Raw genomic sequence first — 22,986 nt, 5'->3', positions numbered from 1 at the left:
ATATTCTGCCATCTCGATCTAAAATACTAGGGCAGTTTTCCTTGATGATTTCTTGAAAGATGATCTCAAGGCTCTTTTTCTGGTCATGGATTTCAGGTAGTCCAATAATTCTTAAATGATCTCTCCTCGATCGATTTTCCAGGTCAGTAGTTTTTCCAATGAGATATTTCACATTTTCTTCTATTTTTTCATGCTTTCGACTTTGTTTCATTGTTTCTTGATGGCGTTTGGATTCACTAGCTTCCACTTGCACAACTCTGTTTTTTAAGATATGATTTTCTTCAAGGAGAGCTTGTACCTCTTTTTCCATTTGAACAATTCGGCTTTTTAGGAAATTCTTTTCTTCAGTGATTTTTTGTACCTCCTTTTCCAACTGGATAATTCTGCTTTTGAAGGTGTTCTTCTCATCAGTGGTCTTCTGTACTTCTTTTACCATTTGGCCAATTCTGCTTTTTAAGTAGTTCTTTTCTTCAGTGAATTTTTGCACATCCTTATCCATTTGGCCAATTCTGATTTTCAAAGCATTCTTTTCTTCAGTGAAGACTTGTACATCCTTTTCCATTTGGGCAATTCTGTTTTTTAAGAGATTCTTCTCTTCCTGGGTTTTGTGTGTGTCTTTTGCCATTTGGGCAACTTTACTTTTTAAGGTGCCATTTTCTTCAGTATTTTTTTGGACCTTTTTAGCCAAGTTGGTCATTTTCTTTTCATAACTATCATGCATGTCTCTTATTTCTTTCCCCATTTTTTCCTCTGCCAATTTTAATTCTTTCTTTAATTCTTCCAGGAATTCGTGTTGGGCTTGGGTCCAATAAATATTTTTCTGTGGAACACTGGGTGGAGCTGCTTTCGCAGTGTTGTCTTCTTCTGCAGTTCCTTCTTGGTTTCCCTCCTGCTCTTCTTTGGCACCAGCATTGCCTTTTGCTGCCAAATTCTTTTTTTGTTGTTTGCTCATTTTTCCAGTCTATTTCTTCACTTTGAATTTTATGTTAAAGTTGGGCTCTGCTCACCTGGGATTAAGGAGGCACTATGCCGAGCTTCAAGGGTTTTTTTGTGCTACTGTCTTCAGAGTTAGCTCTGAAGTTAATCTGCAAGTTTTTGATGCTTCTAAGGTGGCGTGATCATAGGAAATGTGTGATCACTGCTCTCCTGGACTATGCTCTGAGTCTTTATCCTAGTCCTCTACAACCACAATTGCTAGCCCTCCTCTTTGCTTTGGAACTATGATCAAGGACCCTACTCCCTCGTGTCTGACTAGCAGCCCTCCTCTCTACCACCCTGAAACTGTAATCCAGAATCGTCAACCAGTTTCCCTATACCCACTGCCAGCAAGGTCTTTCTGACCAGTTGTCAGACACCACCCCTCTTACCGTCTCTGAGCTGAAAGCTCCCAACACTACTGCTGCTATTGCAGCTATTGTTGTGCCAGTTCCAGACAGGTGTCAACCCCAGTGATACAAACTTCTCTTGCTGATGGTCTTAAATTTTCTCAAGTTGGAAAAATGTCTCACTCCCACCTTTCGTTGCCTCCGATGCTCCAAAATTTTATTTGAGAAGCAATTTTAAAGTTCTTTGGAGAAGAATGTTAGAAGAGTTCAGCTGGGTGGCTGCCTCTAATCTGCCATCTTGGCTCCAGTCAAGTGTGGTTGTTAGTTGCTCTGACCAGGTCTCCTTCTAGTTCCCCTGTAAAATAGGCAGGGACCAAATTGTACTGACTTCAACAAAGCAACTAGACATGGAGGCGGTGGGGGACAAGGGAAGAAAAGCAGATATATATAGGGCAGTAAGACAGGGCAGGAAGGAGAGTTGGGGAGAAGAGGAGAGACAGGAGGGAGGGAATCTTCCAGGATAGGATATATCTGCAAGTATCTTTCCTTTACACTCAGACTTCTCAGCAGTTTATTGAGTTCCTGCCTTTCTTCCTGTCCTTACTCTCTGCTCACCTATTGGGTTATCCTCCCCCATCGCCTTCAGGGCCAAATGTGTCCCCACTCAGAAGGATCACTTGCTTCCTCATGGTAGACTTCCTTTTGGCCTAAACATGTGTTCACTTACCTGTTCTTTTACTCTCCTTCCCCCAGGACTGGCCATGTGTCTGTTTACTTTGAATTGCCTCTTTAAGACCTGTCCCTCTCATTCCAGCTTCAGCCAGGAAATGTCTGAGGCCAGATTTGAACCTAGGATCTCCCATCTCTAGGCCTGACTCTCAATCCACTGAGCCACCCAGATGCCCTGATATTTGTCATTTCTTAAAGCAGAGTAATACCTCATTGCATTCGCATACCACAATTTATTTAGCTTTTTCCCACTTTGAGGACATCTACTTTGTTCACAACTCTTTTCTATCATAAAAAGGTGCTCCTAGGGATATTTTGGCATATAAAAGCAGCTTTCTCTCCTCATCAATAGCCTCCTTGGGATGTGAGCCCAGTAACTGAATCTCTGGGCATGTATGCTTTAGTCACATTATTTGCATAATTCCAAATTGCTTTCCAAAATGGTTGTACATATTCATAGCTCCATAAATAATGCACTGTTGTGCCTATCATCTTACAATGCCTTCAACATTGAATATTTGCATTTTTGTCATCTTTGCCAACTTTCTGGCTGTGAGATGACACCTTAGGGTTGTTTTGCTTTGTGTTTCCCTTCTTAGTGATTTGGAGTATTTTTCATTTGATTATAAGCAGTTTGCACTTCTTCTTTTGAAAATTCTTTGTTCATATTTTCTGACCATTTATTTATTGGGGAATGGCTTTGACGTCTTATATGTTTGTGCATATCCAAGTATACGTTAATATCAAAGATGTAGGAAAAACTTTTATGACTATCTATATACACAAACATATGTACATATTATCTGTGTGTGTATGGCCTTTGTATCCAAGATGTAAAAATAATGAACAAATTATATATAGAGATATAATATATAGCTATAGATATCTTTAAAACAAAAGGGTAAATGAGAGACTTATGATTGATATGAAAAGACTCAGAAGTGTACTATATGGTTTACAAAAACTTTAAACACACCCATGGGTGTACTGGGGGCTTCCTGAAGACCAGCAGGATGTCTATCTGTCTTTGTCTCTATGTCTGTTTTTAGGGCAGGCAGACATGACTACATGATCCTCTGTCTGTAGTCTCTGCTTACTGTTAGCTAAAAAATCCATTTCCCCCCTGGAAGTCTGATTGGGAAGAAGTCATAAAGCACTCGAACAAGCATGTATTTTCTCTTGGAGCAGCTAGGTGACACACTTGTTAGGGGTTCAGGCCTAGAAAGAAGGAAGACTTGAGCTCAAATGTAATCTCAGGTGCTTAGTGCCATGTGACCTCTGGACCCTAGCTTCCTCATCCACCTTTTCTCTATGCAAAGAGTCCCTGGAAGACCTAGGGTCACCCTTGCATAGATAGGGCATGATCCAAAGAAACCTATCTCCTGAAAAATGCCAAGTCTCCCTAGATAAACTTTGTCAGGCCCATTAAGCATCTCAGGGGTATAGGGAGTGAGAGATGTTGTAAAAAATCCCATAGCCATCCCTTTCGAAGGGGTGGAACTTGATTTCTGTCCCCAAATCTATTCTAGTCAATTAACATAAGAAAAAGGGTTGGAATGATTGGGGAGTGGGGTAGCAATTTGTTGGAGAAAATAAGATGGAATTGGGTTATGTGTGCAGGTAGGAATGTTTGCCTTAGGAAAGAGAAGGGCCATCTCTTCATGTGAGAAGGGCAAAGAAGTGGTGTAAGAGTGGTGCGAGTGATTCAAAGCTAAAGATTGGCAATAAGAGCCTTCACAGTTACAGGAGAGTCCAAAAGAGATTTCCATGAAAATATAGTAAGGTTAGTTTTGGACATGTTGAGTTTAAGATGGTAGAATGTAGGCCGAGACCTCATTAATTAGCAATGAGGTAACGAAATCCATGGGAGCTGAGGTATCTAGAGAAGGCATGTTCAGATACCACCATCTGCTGGAGAAGATGGGATGGAGTCAATAGCAAAGAGGGAGGCTTTTGAAAAGGATTTCTGCCATGGTGGGTTCAGGTGGGTTTTGTTTCCATCTTTGTTACAGCAGTGTATGAGGAGTAGAAGAAAATGCTGAGGCTTGTCAGGACAAAGAACTGGAGAGAAAAGGGAACTGAGGAACTCAGACTAGGTCTCTCAGGAAGAAACACAAAGGGTCAGACAACTTGAGGTTCTGGTAGAGGCAATGCTTCCATTGGGTAACTGAAGACATCTGAGTCTTTAGTTAATATCTCTAAGTCAAGCTTTCTATCATTAGGTCTGGAGTGTAATTCTCACAAATTTGGGGGAGCCAATCCAGAGACAGAGCGCTAGAATGAGGGGCTTTAAGCACAGGCGTATACTTCTATTCCCATAGGCACAGAGACTTCAAGTCAGTAAAGACCTAAATGGCTGAAGGTTTGAGATAGAGTGGCTCGTTTGAAGAGCTGCAAGTAAGCCAATGTCACTGTAGTGAAGATTATGGAGGGTCTGAAATGAGGTGATAGGGGAGCCTGTGGAGGTAACTGAGTAAGAGGGGTGATAATTTTGGAGTGGAGAGAGATTTGTGACAGGGAGAGCAACCTGCAGTAGCCTAGATATGAAGGCATATGGGAGAAATATGCAAAGGTAGAATGGACAGGATTTGGTGGGTGCGATTGGGAGTGCCTTCCACAGTATGGAATAGTTCAGAGGTCAGCATAGACCTAATGGCTAAAGACAATGAAGTTGCCAAGTGAAGCTGTATAAAGGGAGAAGCTAGAAGTCCCAGGAATGAGATTAAGAAAGTTAGATTCTGCCATTAAGAAGAGAATGGGAGAAGTAAAAGGTAATCTTGTAAGGAGAGAGAAAAACATGTGCACCATGTTTGTATGCAGTAGGGAATAAGCATCAAGATGGCAATTGGGTGATGTGAAATGAGGGAGCTTTCAGCAAATTGCTTTGAGTTTTTTAATTGAAATGTAAGGTAAGATTCTTTCTTAAGGAAAGTATGAAAAAGATTTGAAAGAGCCATTATGGAGAGTAGGATAATGAGTTGTAGATGGGCCACCCAGCTGAATTTGTGTAACATAAATTCATAAGGGACCCAGTCAGTATGGTTTAGCATTTTTCTCCACCTTTTCGCAGCAGGTGATGAGAGTAATCAAAAGCTGAGTTAGGTTAGGGGAAAGTCTGAGGAAATATCTATTGTATATTGAAGTCTCCTAATATAAGAGGAGACTGAGATACCATTGATGAAGGAACGTCACTAAACAGTCTCTCCTCTGCTATGTCTCCCCTTTCCTATATATCTCTCCCTCTTTTTTCTTCTCTCTACTCCTCTATTTCTCTTATATCTTTCTTCTCTCTCCTTTTTAATCTGAGAAATAAATATATCTCCTCTCCACCTCTATATCTACCTGTATCTCTTCTCCTCTATCACCTCTTTTCAATCTATTTCCTCTTCATTGCTTCTCCTTTCTTTCCATTTCTATCTCTTCTGTCTCCTCTTCTCTTTCCCTTTCCCCTTGTCTTTGTCTATATCTATCTTCTCTCCTGTTCTATTCTCTCCTCCTCTATTCCTCTCCTTTCTTTCCACTTCTATCTCTGCCTCTCCTCTGGTGTGCTGTCTTCTCTCCTCATCTCTTCTTTCCTCTTTCCTTTTATCTCTCTCTCTCCTTTCCCATGTACTTTGTCTTCTATCTTTTCTCATCTTTATCTGTCCTCTCTCTCAACTGGAAAATGGAGATCCTAATATCACCTACCTCATAAAGTGCTTTGGAGTAATAAAAGGGATCAAATAAGACAATGAAAGAAAGTACTATTAATATATCCATCCATGTATTTGTCATTGGTGGGGGACTGAGGAAATATCTTAAGCAGGCCATAATTCTTTAGTGTTGACTGAAAAACCCATGCTTTGTTTGAAAAGGTAAGTTTTTTATTGGTTTTGTTTAAACAAAGAAAAACAGGGGCCAAAGAGAAAAGGATCTCCTCACCTTTACAGATAGGAGCATTATTTTCACAAACAGAGTAGGCAAGCTCCAACTTCATGCAGTGCCTTCCTCAAATCCCCATTCTAACCTTTGCCATGAGCCAGACACAATCCAGCTAAATTAGTAACTGGGTTGTTACAACACCAAAATATTACAGAGAGAGCTCAAGGTCTCCAAAAGGCAACCCTGGCCAACATTTTTTTCTCTTTTCAGTGAGCCAAGAGACATAAGTTACATAGGATGAAAAAACATTTTCCAAGTAGGTTTTCTCTTTGATCCCTGCAAGAAATGAAGGATATTCTCCAAGCACAGAAATTCCATCAGATCCCCCACAACCTCTGAGGAAAGACAGTGCACATTCTTTCTTTAGGTGCCTATTTACCTGTGTCTCTACGGATCTATCTCTCCTCATTTCTTTCTATCTCCTCTTTCTCCCCCAGGGAGGGAGTTGTGGGAGAGAGAGGAAACCCAGAGAGAGACGATAAACATGTACAAATAAGAGGGGTTGAAGTACATTTAAGTATTTTCTCTGGCTCTCTTCCTCCCCCAACACGTATATCTGTGTGTGTGTGAGATATGGGAAGATAGAGGAGAAAAATAGAGATAGGAGAGATAGAGATGGAAGTGGAAAGAAAGGAGAAGAGACAAGAGAAAGATGGAGGATCAAGAGAAAGAAAAGAGAAAATTGAGAAACAAGAGAAAGAAAGAAGCAGAGAAAGAGGAGAATAGAGATAGAGAGAAATCAATAGAGAGAAAAATACTCAATAAAGTGAAGATGATTTAGGATACAACTGGTAAAAGCAAGTAGAAGAAAGTGAGAGAAGTGTCAGATCAGCTGTTTGATTAATCAGCTTTCACCAATCCCACTGGAGCTATATGTATATAGAAAGTTTAAGTGATAGGAGTCTTAATAAGAAATGAGGAGCAGGAGAATTTTTTTAAACTTGAAAAGACCTACACGGACTAATGAAGAGTGAAATGAATAGAACCTAGAGAACATTACATACAGATATAGAATATTTGAAGAGTAACTTGTGACTGTCCATCTCCAGAGAAGGAATCAAAATACAAAAGACAAAATTCATATAAACATATTTTGTTGTCTAGTGACATCATCTATGGTGTGTGAGTGCGATTTATTTGTTTGTTGATTACCTTAAGTGTAAACAATGGGTTTGAAGTTAAAAGATTTGAATGTTTTTATAAATGCTAGTTTTGAGCTAACAAGAATTCATTTTAAGGGAACTAAAAACATTTTCCAAGAATGGCAGATTTATTGTGTTGCAACCCTCTACTGGCAATGAGTGTTGTTATCTATGTTTTCATGTGGAGAATTAGATCCTTAAAAGCATCTGATCCTGCTAAAGAAATCAAAATGGGAAAATTGGGGGGAAAAGTAATAAGATCAGATGATCTATGTCGAATGTAAATAATTCGAATGGCATATGTGAAAACCTAAATTCCCTGAAGTTTCAAGACAACTGTAGGTTCCTACTTTGATGCTTTTCATAGAGCTGTATTGTTAATAAGGTCAGAACCAACAGGTTTGAACTAGTAATTGGAGAAATGAAATTTAAGAGGCCTCACTAACTTGTATTGATACGTGTTTTGTAAAACATTTAGCAGGAACATCTAAGGAGTCTCTCCAAGTAACTTGGAACCAGAGGAAACCTATCCCAAAATGTCCAAGAAAAGATAGTTCCAGAGACCAGACAACTACATTGGACATTTGAGATCCAAGAAGAAATTTGCTTAATGATATTGGGAGTGGATTACCACAGTACAAAAGATGATGCTAGTTAGTGTTGATCACTTTTGTACTACTCTGAGTTCTCTCAGTTTTCTTGGTATTAATGTAAACTTCCCTCCTAAAATAGTCCATGGCTTTAGATATTCTTGCTATGGTGGCTTGTACTCTGATAAATCAGTCTTGTTGCTCTTACATTGACCAGTCAGGAGAAATTGTGACAGATCTCCCACTGACAAAAATGGGGAAATTGAGAAAAACAGAAGATTCCAATTCCCCTTTGTAAATTGATTCTATTCTGTATCATCCCCAATGTGTTGTAAAATTGCCAAAACTATGTTTCATTGTCCCTGAACTTAGTTCACAAATTTAATTGGCCTGTAATAAGTTGAGTTCAAATATCCAGATCTCCTCCTAATCACCAAATGCCACTGTTTCTTCCTTTTTCTCCATAGGTGTAACAATTGTGCAAATTCTCTTCTTGGTCACGTTGTTTCCCTACTTGTATTATTTTTGTGGATTACGTCTCCTAACGTAAGTCACTGTTGAATTCCTCCACTTCCTCCATATTATATGAAACCACTCATGTACCCATCAGGAAACTGAAGAAGATACTACAGGAGCGAGTCATGAGGGATAGAGTATACAATGGTAGCCAAACTGAGAAAGTGACCTATGACTCCACAGAAAATGTAAAACGACCTTAAGAAATGGCAAAAGAAGCTCCAACTAACTCTAATAAGACCTAAACCTATTACTAACCAAGCTGGCTATGGGCCCCTCTTTTTCTAGTATCTCTGTATTCTCTCAGAGAACATGCCACCCTACATTGGCATAATCAGTACAGGACAAGGGATGTGGGAGTTGTTACCACTACTAAAAAGTGTAACTTACCTGTCACCGCACTTTTGAATGATACAGGTTAGCTGCTCAGGGCGGAGGGTGATCAAAAAGGACTGCCAGCAAGTGACTGCCCTCAATCTGCACCTAAGAGGGGAGCGAAAGAGACTGAAAGCCTTGTCAGGAGTCACACAGGATAATTACAAAGAGCAAGATCAGTTACTTCACAAGAAGAGACTAACTTATTACCCTGAGAATGCAGATCAAAGTGCTTTTTTCACTTTCTTTTATTCTTCTTGCCTTTTTGGTGGGGGTGAGAGGGTGAACCCACCCTGTTCAATTTGTTGTCAATTTTATTTGCAGTTGGTTTGGGGGGAGAGGAAGTCCTTTTTGAGAGCAAGTACCCCACAAAAAGAAATAAATTCGGCTCAATCCCAGGTCTACTCAGTCTTTTCCTCAACAACAGATCTTCTTCTGTTTTTAATTTACTCTCTAAAAAATGGGAAGGCCTTGTTCAAGTCGTGGTTCTCTGGCTGCCTATGCTAGCACACTGTACCCTTTCTAGGAGGGACATGTGATCCTTGACCATGGGACATATTATACTCAGGTAGAACACCATAAATACTACGTGCTTGCTTATGAACAGCCTGGTCTGGACAATGCTGCATCCGAATTGCATACCGTTGGCTACGGGGTTTTTTACTTTGTCTTTTTTTTGCCCCAAACAGTTAAAAACCTAAATTGTCCCAACTATGGTCAGCAATACCAGAAGCTGCCATCAACCTAGACCTAGAGTCCTGCCACTTTTATTAAGCCAGTGATTTCTAAAGTTAAGTTTGTTAACAGTCAACGAATACAAACAATTTAAGATACAAAGAATAGGAAGAGGACTAAAAAAGAAACAGGGTTTCTATTACATTGTTTTCTTAAGAAATAACAAGTATATGTTTAGGTGTGCCAAGTAGTAACAAGATTGCCCTACATTTGGATCTTCTTCTGCACTCTTTTTTCTTCTCTACATCTTGAAAATTGATTATTCATGTTTTAGTTTTCTACAATAATAACTAACAGCACTCATTAGATTTGTGAAGCACTATACATCTCATCTCATTTGATCTCCTCAACAACATGCTGTTATTAGCTCCATTTTACAAATGGAGAAACTGAGATTTAGTGGCTTGCCCAGAGTTACACAGCTAGTGTCTGAGGAAAGATCTGAACTGAGATTTTCTTGACTCCAAGTCTATCACTACCATCTAATCACCTCCCCTCTACCTCCAAGTATAAAAGCTCTCTTATTGTGAATGTGTAAAGTCAAGCAAAACAAATCAGACAATGTCTGAGAATGCAGGTCTGATTCCATTGCCTCTCTCTGTCACAACATGAGGTATGATACATCCTCATTCTCTGAGAGATCAAGAATGCCTGCTGTGGTCAGAGATCCAAGGTTTTACCATATCTTTCTCCTACACTATAATATACCCATCGCTTATGCTATTTCTCTCATTGTGCTCGTTTATTTGGCAATATCTCATACAAGTTCTTCATATTCTGTCATTCTCTAAATCTACCATATTCAGCACTTCTTATGGCACAATAAAATATCATCAAATTTCTATTCTAATGTTGTATAAACATTCCCCAGTGAATGGGCACCTATTTTGCTTCCAGTTCTCTGATGCAATAAAGAGGTCTCTTAAAATTTTTCTGGTACCCAAGGAGATTAGGGAAAGAGGGAAAAACCCATCTATTCCAAAATGTTTATAGCAGCTCTCTTTGTGGAATAATAATATTAAATTATAATTATATATATACATATATATATATATAAAATAATAATTAAAAAATAACTAGAAACTGAGGGGGTGTCCGTTGATTGGGGAAAGGCTGAACCAATTGTGGCATGTGATGGTGATGGAATACTATTACGCCATAAGAAATGATGAATAAACTGATTTTTTAAAAACCTGAAAAGAACTCTACAAGACAGTGAACAGTAAAATGAGTAGAACCAGCAGAGCATTATACACATCCACAGAATTAACTGTAGAAGAATAAAATGAGAAGTTACGTCCAGAAAGTGGACAGAAAGAATTAATTTATTAGAAATTATAATTTCTATTACATTAGAAATTATAATAAAAATAAAGAACTAATTAATTAGAAAGAACAGGAGAGAATTAATTTATATGAACATGCTATTTGCCTCCATGACAATATCCTATGTGATACAGGTTCAACAGGGAAGAGTTGAGACACTAGCGGATGGGCCCTACCACAAAGAAAAGTAAGTTAAACATGTAGGAGAGCTGTGGTTTCATTTGTGTAGTATATTTTTCTATTTGGAAAGGCTTGTTTTGTTGGGGCTTGTTTGGATTTGTAGACATTTTGGAATTGAATTTTTTTATAAAAACAACAAAAAAGACATTCTCTGGTATATGTGGGTCCATTGCTTTTCTCCTTGATTGGTTGGGCACCTTCCCAATAATTGTATTTTAGGGTCAGTTGGGTGAATTTGAGGCTAGAGTTCCAACTAGATGGTCTAGTCCTTTTCCTTATCCAAAGTGCTTTCCAGAATGGTTAGACAAATGCACAACTCTACCAACAGTACACCCATCGTGCCTGTCACTCCCCATCGTCTTTGCTAATCATGGATTGGCATGAGGTGGAAGCTCAGAATTTTTTAGGAGTATCTATTCCAACTGACTGTCTTGCACTTCTTCATGTGAGAACAATCAGTTGATGCCCTCTGGCCATTTATCGGTAGAGATGCAAGCCCAGGACACTTTTAATAGTATATTTTGTAGCTGCCTTTTACTTTGAACACATTAAGTGAAGAAATCAGAAGAGGCAACTAGAAAGTCAGGGCAGGCAGGAAAGAGATACTGAGCAACCTTGGCAACCTTTGTCATCCTAATATGTAAATAAGCTTATGAAATGGTGAGGCCAATAAAACATTTTCTAAAGGAGGAAACCTCAGCCCGAGTGGGTTAGGTGACTTACCTTCACTTCACGTCTTAGGCACAGGTAACAAAAAGAAACTCAGACCCACAGGCAGGATCAGGTAAGGTGATAACGGGAAAAGGCAGCAGCCAAGTATCTAGGCCGAAAGAAAGCTAAGCATGAGGGACATGGAAGAAGAGTTTGTCACAGGCAGTGACCCAGGTGGGGAGGCAGTTGGCATTGGGGACTCTGGCTTGGAAGTGGGGTGGTGACCCAGTAATTAAGCAGAGAGCATGAACAGGAAGCAAGAGCTTGAGCTTCTGGGAGCTGAAAAGGGAAAAGCATGCAAGTGTGTCCCATGTTGGAAAGTTCTCTCCCCTCCCTTCTTTTTCCCACCTCAAGGCCAACAGCATCAAAGAACTGTGTGGCATTTGGGTGTGGGCTCCCTGCTATTGCTCCTCGGGGAGCAGCCCTGGGAGATCTCAGCCGCCTCAAATGTCTGGCTGTTCTGCAAAAACCAGTAGAATTTGGTCCCTCCCTATCTTCCAGGGTAAGTGAAAGGAGACCTGGGCTTTCCCTTGTGCTGGGGACACAACTCTGCCCATGTGCACTGCACAGGGCTGGAAGGCCCTCCTTATTGTCAGCCATTTTCCAAGTCTTAGGGATACAAAGATAAAAATGTTCTTCCTTGACCTCACGGAGAAGAAGAAAGAAGCATTTTAGGCAGGGAAAGGCATTAGCACCTGGAGAATCTTATAGGAAACTAGGGATTCTAAAGAAATGAGGTGAGCATGGAGTAGGAGTACATTCTAGGCATGGGGACTTTGCACCTGACAGGTCTACGGGGTAGACTGGGACATCAAAAGAGGTGGCAAACGGGAACCAAAGAACTGTTTCTGTGAGGCACTGAAAGCCCAATCAACCAGCTGCTACTTGAAACCAATAGGCTTCTGTCAATGCTAGCAAAATAGGGTAGGTACACCATGTCCTGGCCTTTGGGTGTGGTAGCCCATATCGTCTTATCTATTAGTGGGTCTGGTTCTAGGCTTTGCTTGGAAGAGGGGAGCCAGTAGAAAGTCAACCATGTGGTTAAACAGCCACCAAAACATGAGTTAGAGACCTCAGGCCCCTGGGGGGCTGCCATATTTTAGAAGTGAAAAATTTAACAATTAAAATTATGTGAAAAGTTCAATAGCTCAGAGAAAGAAGATGAGAGTGGCTTTTCCCTCACTTCCTGTGTGCCCAGAAAAGTTAGATGAACACATGTTGTGGTGGGGATTCTTGCTCAGGTCCAGGTTGGACCATTTGAGGCTAAGAGAAACAATTTGGTACCATGACAGGATCACTGGATCTGAAATCAGAGACCTTGGTTCAAATCTTGACTCTCCTTATCAAATGGAAGTCATAGACTCAGCCCAGTGTAGTGGAAAAGAGAGTCCGCCATTCCTGGCTGGGAATCCTGATCAGCTGATGACTACCTGACTGACTTTAGCTAAATCTCCTAACCTCTCTGGGCCTTAGTTTCCTCACTCATAAAATATGTGGGTTGGATTAGTTATCCTTTAGGTCAAGAGGTCTTAACGTTCTTTATGCCATGGAATTCTCTGGCAGTCTGGTGAAGCCTGTGGACCCTTTCTGAGGATTATGTTTTTAAGTGCACAAAATAGAAAACATAGGGTTACAATGAAAACCAATGATTAGTGAAGATAAAGACAGAATTTTTTCCATAATGGACCCCCTTGGTACTCTGTAGACCCAAAGTTAAGAGCCCTTTTTCTCCAAGGTCCCTTCTAGCTCCAAGTCTTTCTTCTGTAGAACTCAGTTCCCTCCCCTACAAAATGTGAGGGGCTGAGCTAGATGATCTCTCTATGGTCCCTTCCAGAACAAAATCCTAGAATCCAAGAGTTCCTTCAAGGAATGAATCTCATCAGCTAGGAAACACGAGTTTGGTTGCAAGGTGTTTTCCTGGGGACCCCTGAAATCCACCACACGAGGTGCTTATCCTACAAATCTTTATTTACTAGATGACAGGCACTGTGATGGGCACTGGGGAAAATCTGAAGGTGAAGAGCAGAACAACCACCACCTCAGCTCCCCAGGAACAATTGCTTTGATTCTACCAAGCTCAGTGCTATTTACTGCATACATATTTCTCCTTGCTGCATAGACATGTTCTCCAGGGGAATTACACATGTGATCTAGCCCTAAAAGTTATCTCGTGGACTTTCACTTACTGTGTCTTTCATAGCTTTACGAAATTAGCTTCCTTGTATCATAATTGGGGTGAGGGGTAGCAAACTTGGCTTGCTTCTGGGCAACTCTGGCATTAGCTGCGTCAATAGGAAGACAGCACACTAGGGTTAAGAGTAGCAGATCTTGAGTCTGAGGACTCACCTGCTTTCAAATTCTGACACTTGCTATCTCTACGACTTTAGGCAAATCACTTCCCCTCTCTGGTCTGTATTTTTCTCATTTGGAAATCGAGGGCACTTTTTTAAAAAAAAACTCTTACCTTCCATCCTGGAGTTAATACTGGGTATTGGTTCCAAGGCAGAGAAGTGGTAAGGGCTAGGCAATCGAGGTTAAATGACTTGCCCAGGGTCACACAGCTGGGAAGCATCTGAAGCCCAGATTTGAACCCAGGACCTATCATCTCTGGGTCTGGCTCTCAGTCCTCTGAGCCACCCAGCTGCCCCAACCACATGACTTCTAAGGCCCCTCATAGCTCTAAATCAATGACCCTTATGTGTCCTGAGGCCAGGCCTAATCCCCTGTTTCCACTATGCTTCAAGACTTCTACTGCAAATGGCTTATTTGAAATTAGAATAAATAGGTTGCCAAGTCATTTTAGTCATGTCCCACTCTGTGAAGCCATTTGGAGTTTTCTTGGGGAAGATGTTATAGTGCTTTACCATTTCCTTTTCCAGCTCATTTGACAGATGAGGAAACTGAGATAAACAGGATTAAGTGACTTGCCTAGGGTCACATAGCTAGTAAGAGTCTGAGGCACATTTGAACTCAGGAAGATGAGTCTCCCTGACTCCAGGCCCAGCACCCTCATCTATTCACTGCACCAACTAGGTTAGAGTCTCACTAATTATTAATTTGCATGATAAACTGTTTCGTTGGCCACATCTCTAGGACATCTATTTGCCAACCATTGCCCTGTCAATGGTTGAAGAAATACCCATGTAGCATGTACACGTTGACCCTCTCTTCCAGAGCCAATATCACTATATCACCTATATAACTATATCACCTCTAGTGGGTTGAAAGGGACAACCTTGGAGAGCTTTACTGATTTTTCTCTATTACTGCCAGCTTAAAGCCCCATCCCTTCCCACTGTTATGGAGCAATGGCCAGAACCTCAGTAACATCAGCCAGCATTTATGAAGGACACAGCAAGAACATACAGCCAAACGCCCTCCCTCCAACATGTTAAAGGCCTACTCTTTCCTACCCTACCTCAGTCTCTGAGGCAGGAAGCTCCAAATTTAGCTCGGTTCCTTACACAGCATTGGTAAGCACCAAAGCAATTGGGGAAGGACCGGCAGCTGAGTCTTTGGCCTATGGTTTGGAAAGTCATCCCCAAAGACTGGTCCTTACTTCTACCTGGCTTCAAAATCTAATCTAGAATCCAATTCATGGATCCCTCACCCTCTGGATTTTCAAAACACATAAGGTCAAAGACTCCACTCCCTTCTCCTACAAGAGAACACAATGGGAGCAAATGTCAAGGACCGAGGCCTCTTTTTGGAGCTATGATGTTTCCAAGGGGAGCATAGCCTAAGAATTTCCTCTTTATCGCATGGCCTCTCCCCAAATGCTGTGAATTTTTTTTTAAGTATCTGAGATTCCCCAAGAACAACTAAGGCAAAAGAGGCCTTTGGGAATACCTCTAGAATCAAACAGTACATGGGGAGCCAAATGGAACCAGCTATGGGATATCTACACATGCTCTATGGTGTCCCCAAGGCCCCTTCCTTCCACATGATTGCAATTCTCCCAGAAGCAGGCTCCCTCCTAGCACCCTCCAAATGGAAAGGTTGCATCAGCTGCTCAAGCTAATGGAGCGTGCGCATGCTTCAGACCTCCATTACTTCTGGAATGTAGAGAAAGTCTGATGTTTTACGGTCCATGTTTATTATTTCTCTGGGGAGCATTACTTAAATGGGGAAAAGTCTGTAAACGTGAAAGATGATTCACTTTCCAGAGGTCGTCACCTTCCTTAAGTGGGACCTTTAAAAAACAGTGATTACATACAATTCTTTGGAAATAGGCCCAAACTCAGAGCTTTCTAAGTTCCTATTTGTTAAGGTCCCATAGACAATAATGTTCTGTAGAAAGACAGAACTGATGGCTTGGGTTCAAAAGCATGACAAGTAAATATATGTAAATGCATGTAATTACTGCATGTGGGCAATCAGAGAGAAGCAGCCAAGAAGGCCCCCCTTTTAGCTTTTAACAAATTAATGACTTTCCAGTAAGAGTCCTGACTACATCATTAATTTTGATAACATTTCAATTTTAACATACCATTATAAGTAAACCTGAACATATCACGGGCAGTGTGTGAATGCCTCCCATCACTGTAATCTTCAATGAAGAAAGGCAATGTGGAAAATGGTCAGTAAGTAGAGTGGCTTCTGAAAGCTTTGTGGGGGGAGGGGGAAAGAATTACATAAATGAAAAGAAAATGATAAAGAAACATTAAGACAACCAAGAGTGAGATTGAACAGGCTTTACTCTGACTTGACTATCGCTTTCTAGTAAACACCACACGGTATCATAAAGCAACATGGTCTAATGAATGTTGGATCCCCTATCAAGAGCTAATGGTATATTAGAGTTTATGATGTCATTAGACAACCACCATTTTATGAGCTCACAAGCTTAGGAATACCAGCATCGTGAATGTTTGACATGTTTGGATGCTGGTAAGTTGGCTGTTGGTGCTAAATTTTATGCCAATGCTTATTCTGTTATTCTGCCTTCCAAATATGGCTACCAAGAATAAAGAAGGAGCAGAACAAGGAGTGAACTCCCTGCATCAAATACACAGGGCCAGAAATCTCTGATGGAGACAGTCCAGCTGGGCCATTCTTCTAGAACAATCATTTGGAGCCCATTAGGAAAATGACTTCTGAGTTAGAGAATCCCACCCATCTAGGTATAATCATGAGAAGCCTGATTTTCTGATAAAAGAAAAACAATGGAAATGAACAGACTATGTGCCTTTGAGAGGTAAAACATTCATGGGGGGGGGGGGGAACAACCAAAAAACTCAGATGTCCATTGGTTAATGTTAAATAAATATTCTGTGTAATGGTCAGTAAATAAGACCCAATTATGTCATAGAGAAGCCAGGGAAGAGTTCCCTGGAAAAAACCATCTGCCTAAAAAGATAACAAGAACCCATTAAAGGCCTGTTTCTCTTCCCCAGGGCCTCCATGCTTGCACTTCTAGGGACTGTTCAAGGAAATCAAATTTGGGAAGCTCCTGTCATAGGAATGTAAAGCCCTTGATAATCAGGCTCTACCATACATACCTCTCCCACCTTATCATCCATTATTCTCCTTCCTAAAACACTATCGTCTAGCCAAACTTACCTTCTTGCTGTTCCTCACACATGGTATTCCATTTCTGTTTCTGCTTCAAAATGCATAAGGTGATGCTCTTCCCACTCCTCCCCATGCCTGGAATGCACTCCCTGCACACTTTGCCTCCAATTCCTTCCTTTCAAGATCAACTCAAGTTCCATCTCCCATAGAAGGAGCCTTTCCTCCAAGCTACGCCCATTCCTTGCCCACTCTTCCACCAGTGAACTGTTACTAGGCCTTGCTATTTCTGTCCTGCCACCAATCCCTCTTGCGCGGCCTAACCTGCTCAGCTCTGGCATACCTAGGTTGGGGTCTGTGCCATTCTAACTGGTGAATACAGCACAGGGACAACTGTACATCTGACTTCAGCCATAATTTAAATGTCCCTTCCTATTGCAGGCTCCAGACCGCTGGACCCTACTACTCCCCCTGCCACCAGAAATCCATACCCGTTCCTCCTCCTTCCAGCTCTGGGATGGTAATTAAATCATTCAGTACCATTTTAGCTAGTGGAAAGGAGGTATCAATCGACTCCCTTTTAAATACTATTTACCATCCCTTCAGGCTTGCCATAACAAATGAGAACACTTCTTCACTGACTAATATCCCCTACTCCCTGCCCACTAGTATGGAAGCTTCTTGAAATGAGCAATTCTCTCACTTCAAAATTTGAGGATCTATCATAGTTGGCACAGTGTTTGGCACATGATAGACACTCAGTAAATGGTTGTTGTTTTTAGTGCCTTCACTCATTCTGAAGTTCCAATCTGCTTCTTGTTGTTTTCTCTGATAGAATGCATTCTTCTGGAGGGCAGGGACTATGCTTTTTTTTTCTTTTCTACCTCTGGTGCAGCACAGTGCTCAACAAAACAAAGAAGGGGAATAAATACTTGTGGATTGACTGACTGAGTGAAATGCACAAAAGCCCACCCACCCTCTTATAAACCCAAACTGGGCTGAAGCAGTTAACCTCCAGCCCAATGCCTTGACACAAGCAACATCAGCATACCCAGTATCTCCTGCAGTATTGCCAGTCCATCATTACCAGCCATCTAGAGGCAGAGTCTTCCTGAGGTATATTCTAGGTGTGTCACCCTAAGAAGACCACAACCTCCATGAACCTGAGTTTCCTCATCTGAAAATGAGAGTAGTAAGAGCACCTGCCTTACAAGGTGATTACAAGGATCAAGAGATCATATAGGTAAGGTATCCCACAAACCACAGTGCACTTGATATGTGTCTTACTGCTAAATCCCCTAATTGCTAACTCTGACAGCCCATTTCCAGTCCTCATCCTTCTTGACTTCTCTACTACATTTGACACTGTTTGCCCCCTCATGAAAATCTATGCTTTCACCACAATGATCTCTCCTGGTTTTCCTCCTACCTGTAGGACTACTCCTTCTTGGTCTCCATTGCTGGATGATGATCGTAATGGTGGTGGTGGTGGTGGTGGTGGTGGTAGTGGTGGTGATGATGATGATGAAGATGATGATGATGATAACAGCCTACATTTATATTGACTTTTAAGGTTAGCAAAGTGCTTTCCACACATTACTTCACTTGGTCCTCAAAAGAATCCTGTGAGGTAAGTGCTAAAGTTATTATTAACCCCATTTTACAGATTAGCAAACTGAGTGAGCAGTAGCATTCCCTGCTTAAGGTCACATAGCGAATGTATGAAGTAGGAATTGAGCTCAGTTCTTCCTAACCAAACATCTGGCTCTCTATCCACTATCATATACCTCCCCCATGGATTAGCACCCCTATCCTGCCCTCTCCCCATGGACCCTAAAGCTCTACATTAGGTACTATTTTTCCTCACTCTGTAACTTCTCTCAAGAATCTCTAAAGGCTCCATATTACCTCTAGAATAAAATACAAACTCCTCTGCTTGACATTTCATGCCTTTTTCCATTTGTTGACTGCTGAGGGTCTAAGTCCAGGGACATTCGGTCTAAAGAATACTAATATTCCCAAGACTTTTGGACCTTCCTGCCAGTTGATAGCAATCGCATGACAATGAAACCATCACTCGTTATTCAGAGACTGAAATTATTATTGAAATAAATTTTATCAAATTTCAAAGAGTCATCAAGTTGGAAGGAACCATGTAGTCTTCTGTCTAACATATCTCCCAAATAGTCACCTCAATACCTGCTGTGAAGGGAAACCTACCACTTCTTAAGACAGCTCATTCCACTTTATATTTACTCTAATTTTCCTTTACAGAATGGCCATAGTGGCCTCTTTTTACTTCCATCCATGCTCTGCCCTCTGGGACCAAGCTGGATAAGGCTAATCCTTTTTCATGTGATAGTGCTTCAAAAACTTAAAGGTAGGCATCAATTTGCTCACCACCCTCACTTATTTTCTGCCCGCTAACCTTGCTAACTTTGGAGATGCTGCAGAGGGATACTGGTTTTGGCCATAGCAACTTCCAAAGACCCTTTATTAAATGGTCAGGGAGCTGTGATCTGCGGTACTGAAGGGAATACTGCAACTCCACTCCATAGCAACAAAACTACATACAGCCTTATGATCTATTGAAGCATGATGGAAATGGCGTTGTTGACTTCAGTTCACAATGAGATCCAAGCACATTTGTTTGAGTTTGTGCTGCTCTGTTAAAGCAACTCATGTTTATTTATTCGGTTGCATTAAAGATAAGGAACTATCCATTTGTTTCACTTTGAAACATTCATCTGTTTTAAAATGAATTCTTAAAGTTATCAAATCTTTCACTTCATCAAGCTGAAGTATGACAGGTCCTGAGGCTTTCACCATAAACCCTTTTATTAAAGTCAAATTTCTGCTTTTGAGATTAACCAAAAAATACACCATTAAAATGCTTTAGTGTATTAAAAAATTCCATCCTTTTGGTACCACCGATTATAGCTCTAAGCTATGATTTGCTTCTCTTTTATGATCAACTAATTGTTCCCAACTTTAACTGTACATCTTATTTAAATGAAAATGAATAATTATAAATGGCAATTATGCCTGAAGTTTTCTATTCCCCTTAACTATATCCAATGTGAGTTATAGTTGTCAGTTTCTCATAATTATCCATGACTATACATGACATTTGCTCACAAATCTGTCACTTCCTACTAGATAAGATACATTCTGATGTGAAGTTCTATTAAGATGGCTATATCATAGGTTATAACCATATCTTAGCATTTCATTTTTAGTTTGTTTTTTTCTTTTGTGTGTTTTTGTGTGTTTTTTTCTCTTTTAAAAACTTTCCTCCAGAAAGATAGTTCATAAATTTGACACTAACATGCTGGAACAAATTAGATCACCTATGTACTTGCTGCAAATATTCATGTGTAAAAAGGTGGCAGAAAACTTACTTTAATCAGTGGATCTGTGATCTCATCAACATGGGCACTCCGTCCTCAAGTACAGATTGCACCCCATCCATACGTTCTTAATGTCTCTCAATTCTGGTCCAAATCCTCCCTCCATAGAGATCATTGTTGGTAATATGCTACATTTCACTCACACCTGCCATGTATCTTCTCATTGCCCTACGCATCGCTTTCCATTTTTATCCTGCTAAGACTGGGGTTCCATGATTTCTAGTCATTGCAGCATATGTGGTAGAGTATTCGTGGTAAACGAATGGGCATTTGCACCAGGCCACAGTTGGGATTATACAAAATGATGCATAATTTCCCAAATCAATATACTGCTTTCATCTATTTGTTTTTTTTTCCTTATGGGGAATGATAGGTAACATTCTCTCTTGAATGGCTGGGGATCTCATTGAGAACTGATGTGATTAACATAGTCTCAAGAGCATCATAATTACTGCCCAAGTATGAGGAAATAGTGCTTCTACTGAGACTTCTGACATTATCTCTGACAAGAGTAAATGCCTTTGACAAGTATTCAACTTCCTGTTAATGCCTTGATGAATATAGGTAATCTCAAGATAATGGAACCAAATCACTTCTATGATGCCATCATCAAAGAATCTTTGAGGATATGAACATATGCGTGAGATGGACCTTATTGGAGTCTTTAAGGAGGCATTTCACTCTTTCGAGTCACTCTGTTGCAAATCAAGAAATGGCAAATACCATGCGGTACCTTGTCATTTCTAAACAGAGTCAATTATGCTACTATAAGGATGTGGTCTGCTATTAAAAAATCATTTCTGAAAGGCTCCCTGCTTTCTTCTTAGATTTTCCAGAATACACTCTATACTCATATAGCCCATTCTCATAAAGTTGCAACTATCTCAGCTTTCACTTGTCCCAATGGGGTGACTCACTGGGGGACAACTAGCTATGTCTTCTCAAAGAGCAGGCAGCAGGGTCACCCTTTGGGGACTTGGGGAGGGGAGTCTCTCTAATGCTGTATAGCTCTCAAGTCCCAATCTGTGTGTTTCCCACCATGATTAGCTATTAAAAAACATCGAGTCAGTCTGGTATTAGAAAGAGATTTACTAACATAGCATAATTGACACAAAATATGCTCCTCAAAACCTGTGAAACACTCTCACTGACTAATACATACATAGAGAGTCCAGGGAAAAGTGGGATCAAGCTTAGAGAAGACATGTGACAAGGCATAACTCACAGCTTCTGGTTGCTGGAAGTCCTTTTCTCCACTTCACGAGATGCTCAAGAAGTTCCCCTTGGGGGTACTCCTGCTTCTTTGCTGGGCTTTCTGTGGAGCTGTGCATCACCATTCAACCTTACCTTGGCTCCCAATGCTATAAGCAACTGCCATCTGGAGGATGATGTTAGGATGCTGTTGGGAAAATGAGAAGCCCCAAATCTTCTGGCCCCTTCATAGCTTACAAAGTCCTCCTCCAGACAAGGGAGGTGGAGAGGGAAGGAGACCGAAATAGAGACCAAGACCAAGGCCAAGGACAAAGCCAAAGTGTTCTCTTCACCCCACAAGCAACTCTGTCCCAGGGAGCTCAAATACTCTCTTCTCATTCTCCACTTAGTAGAATCTTTCTTACTCATTGGTATACAATTGTAAGAGTGGGGTTCACTAAGCAAAGCAATCAGATTACCCCACTAAAAGTAAGTGTTAAAATGATATGCTCTAGTACCTTTGAGGTAAGAATGTGTCTGGATAGAATTTTTCCCCATTTTGCACTGATCTACTATTTTGTAGAAGACCCACAGTGCAGGACCAAGTTTTCTTGTCCAAATTAAATATTCCTCAAGTGCAAATGTCACCCTAGTTCAGTCAATGGCTCACTAGGGATTTGGAAGTGCCCTGCATAGAGGTGGTCATTGAACCCATGAGAGCTGATGCAATCACCAATGGACGAATGCAGAGAGGGCAGAGGGCACAGGACAGAATCTTAGATAATAGGCACTCTTGGATTTTAGAAGACAATATCAAAATCAATAGAGGGGCCAAATGGCATGAGGATTGAGGACAAAATTGACTTTGGCTACTTTCAGAATGTCTTATCACCATGTTGACCATCTTTGGCTGTTGAATTCAGAATAAAGACTTTAACATAGGCACTATATGAGGAAGACAGAAAGAAAGGTTTTGCTGCCCCTTCTCCTTTTACCGTGCCCAATGCTGCCCACTCCATTGCTCCATCCAGTTCCAATTTCTGATACACTTTTTTCAAACAATAAACCTCCTTCAAACTCTGTACCTGTTCTAGCTTCACGTCCCTCCTCTTCTAGGTCATAAATATGACCACTCGATGACTCCAATCTTGACCCAGCAGGGGTGGGTAAATCTAGGAAATAAACACAGGCAAAGGAGAAATAATTTTAATGCCTTTTCTAGATGATATGATTATATGATTAGAGAACTCTAAAGAGTCAACCAAAAAGAACTCCATGAAAGTGGAACCTAAGTGAGAGCTTATTTCCCAATTTTGACCAACCT

The 22,986-nt window shown here is 40.8% G+C and overlaps 1 long non-coding RNA gene across 1 annotated transcript; it reads right to left on the bottom strand.

Annotated features, from left to right (window-relative positions):
- Positions 1–751: 751 nt before the first annotated feature.
- LOC123253302 lies at positions 752–22,778 on the bottom strand. The gene is made up of 4 exons (XR_006506602.1): positions 22,748–22,778; positions 11,563–11,659; positions 8,614–8,706; positions 752–1,680 (listed from the first exon to the last, which is right to left on the bottom strand). It is a non-coding gene; the product is annotated as an uncharacterized LOC123253302 (long non-coding RNA).
- Positions 22,779–22,986: the final 208 nt, after the last annotated feature.

Source organism: Gracilinanus agilis, chromosome X, assembly GCF_016433145.1.
Source record: "Gracilinanus agilis isolate LMUSP501 chromosome X, AgileGrace, whole genome shotgun sequence".
Lineage (NCBI taxonomy): Eukaryota > Metazoa > Chordata > Mammalia > Didelphimorphia > Didelphidae > Gracilinanus > Gracilinanus agilis.
Note: the sequence above shows the minus strand (reverse complement) of the source record. Positions and strands in the feature narration are given on the sequence as shown.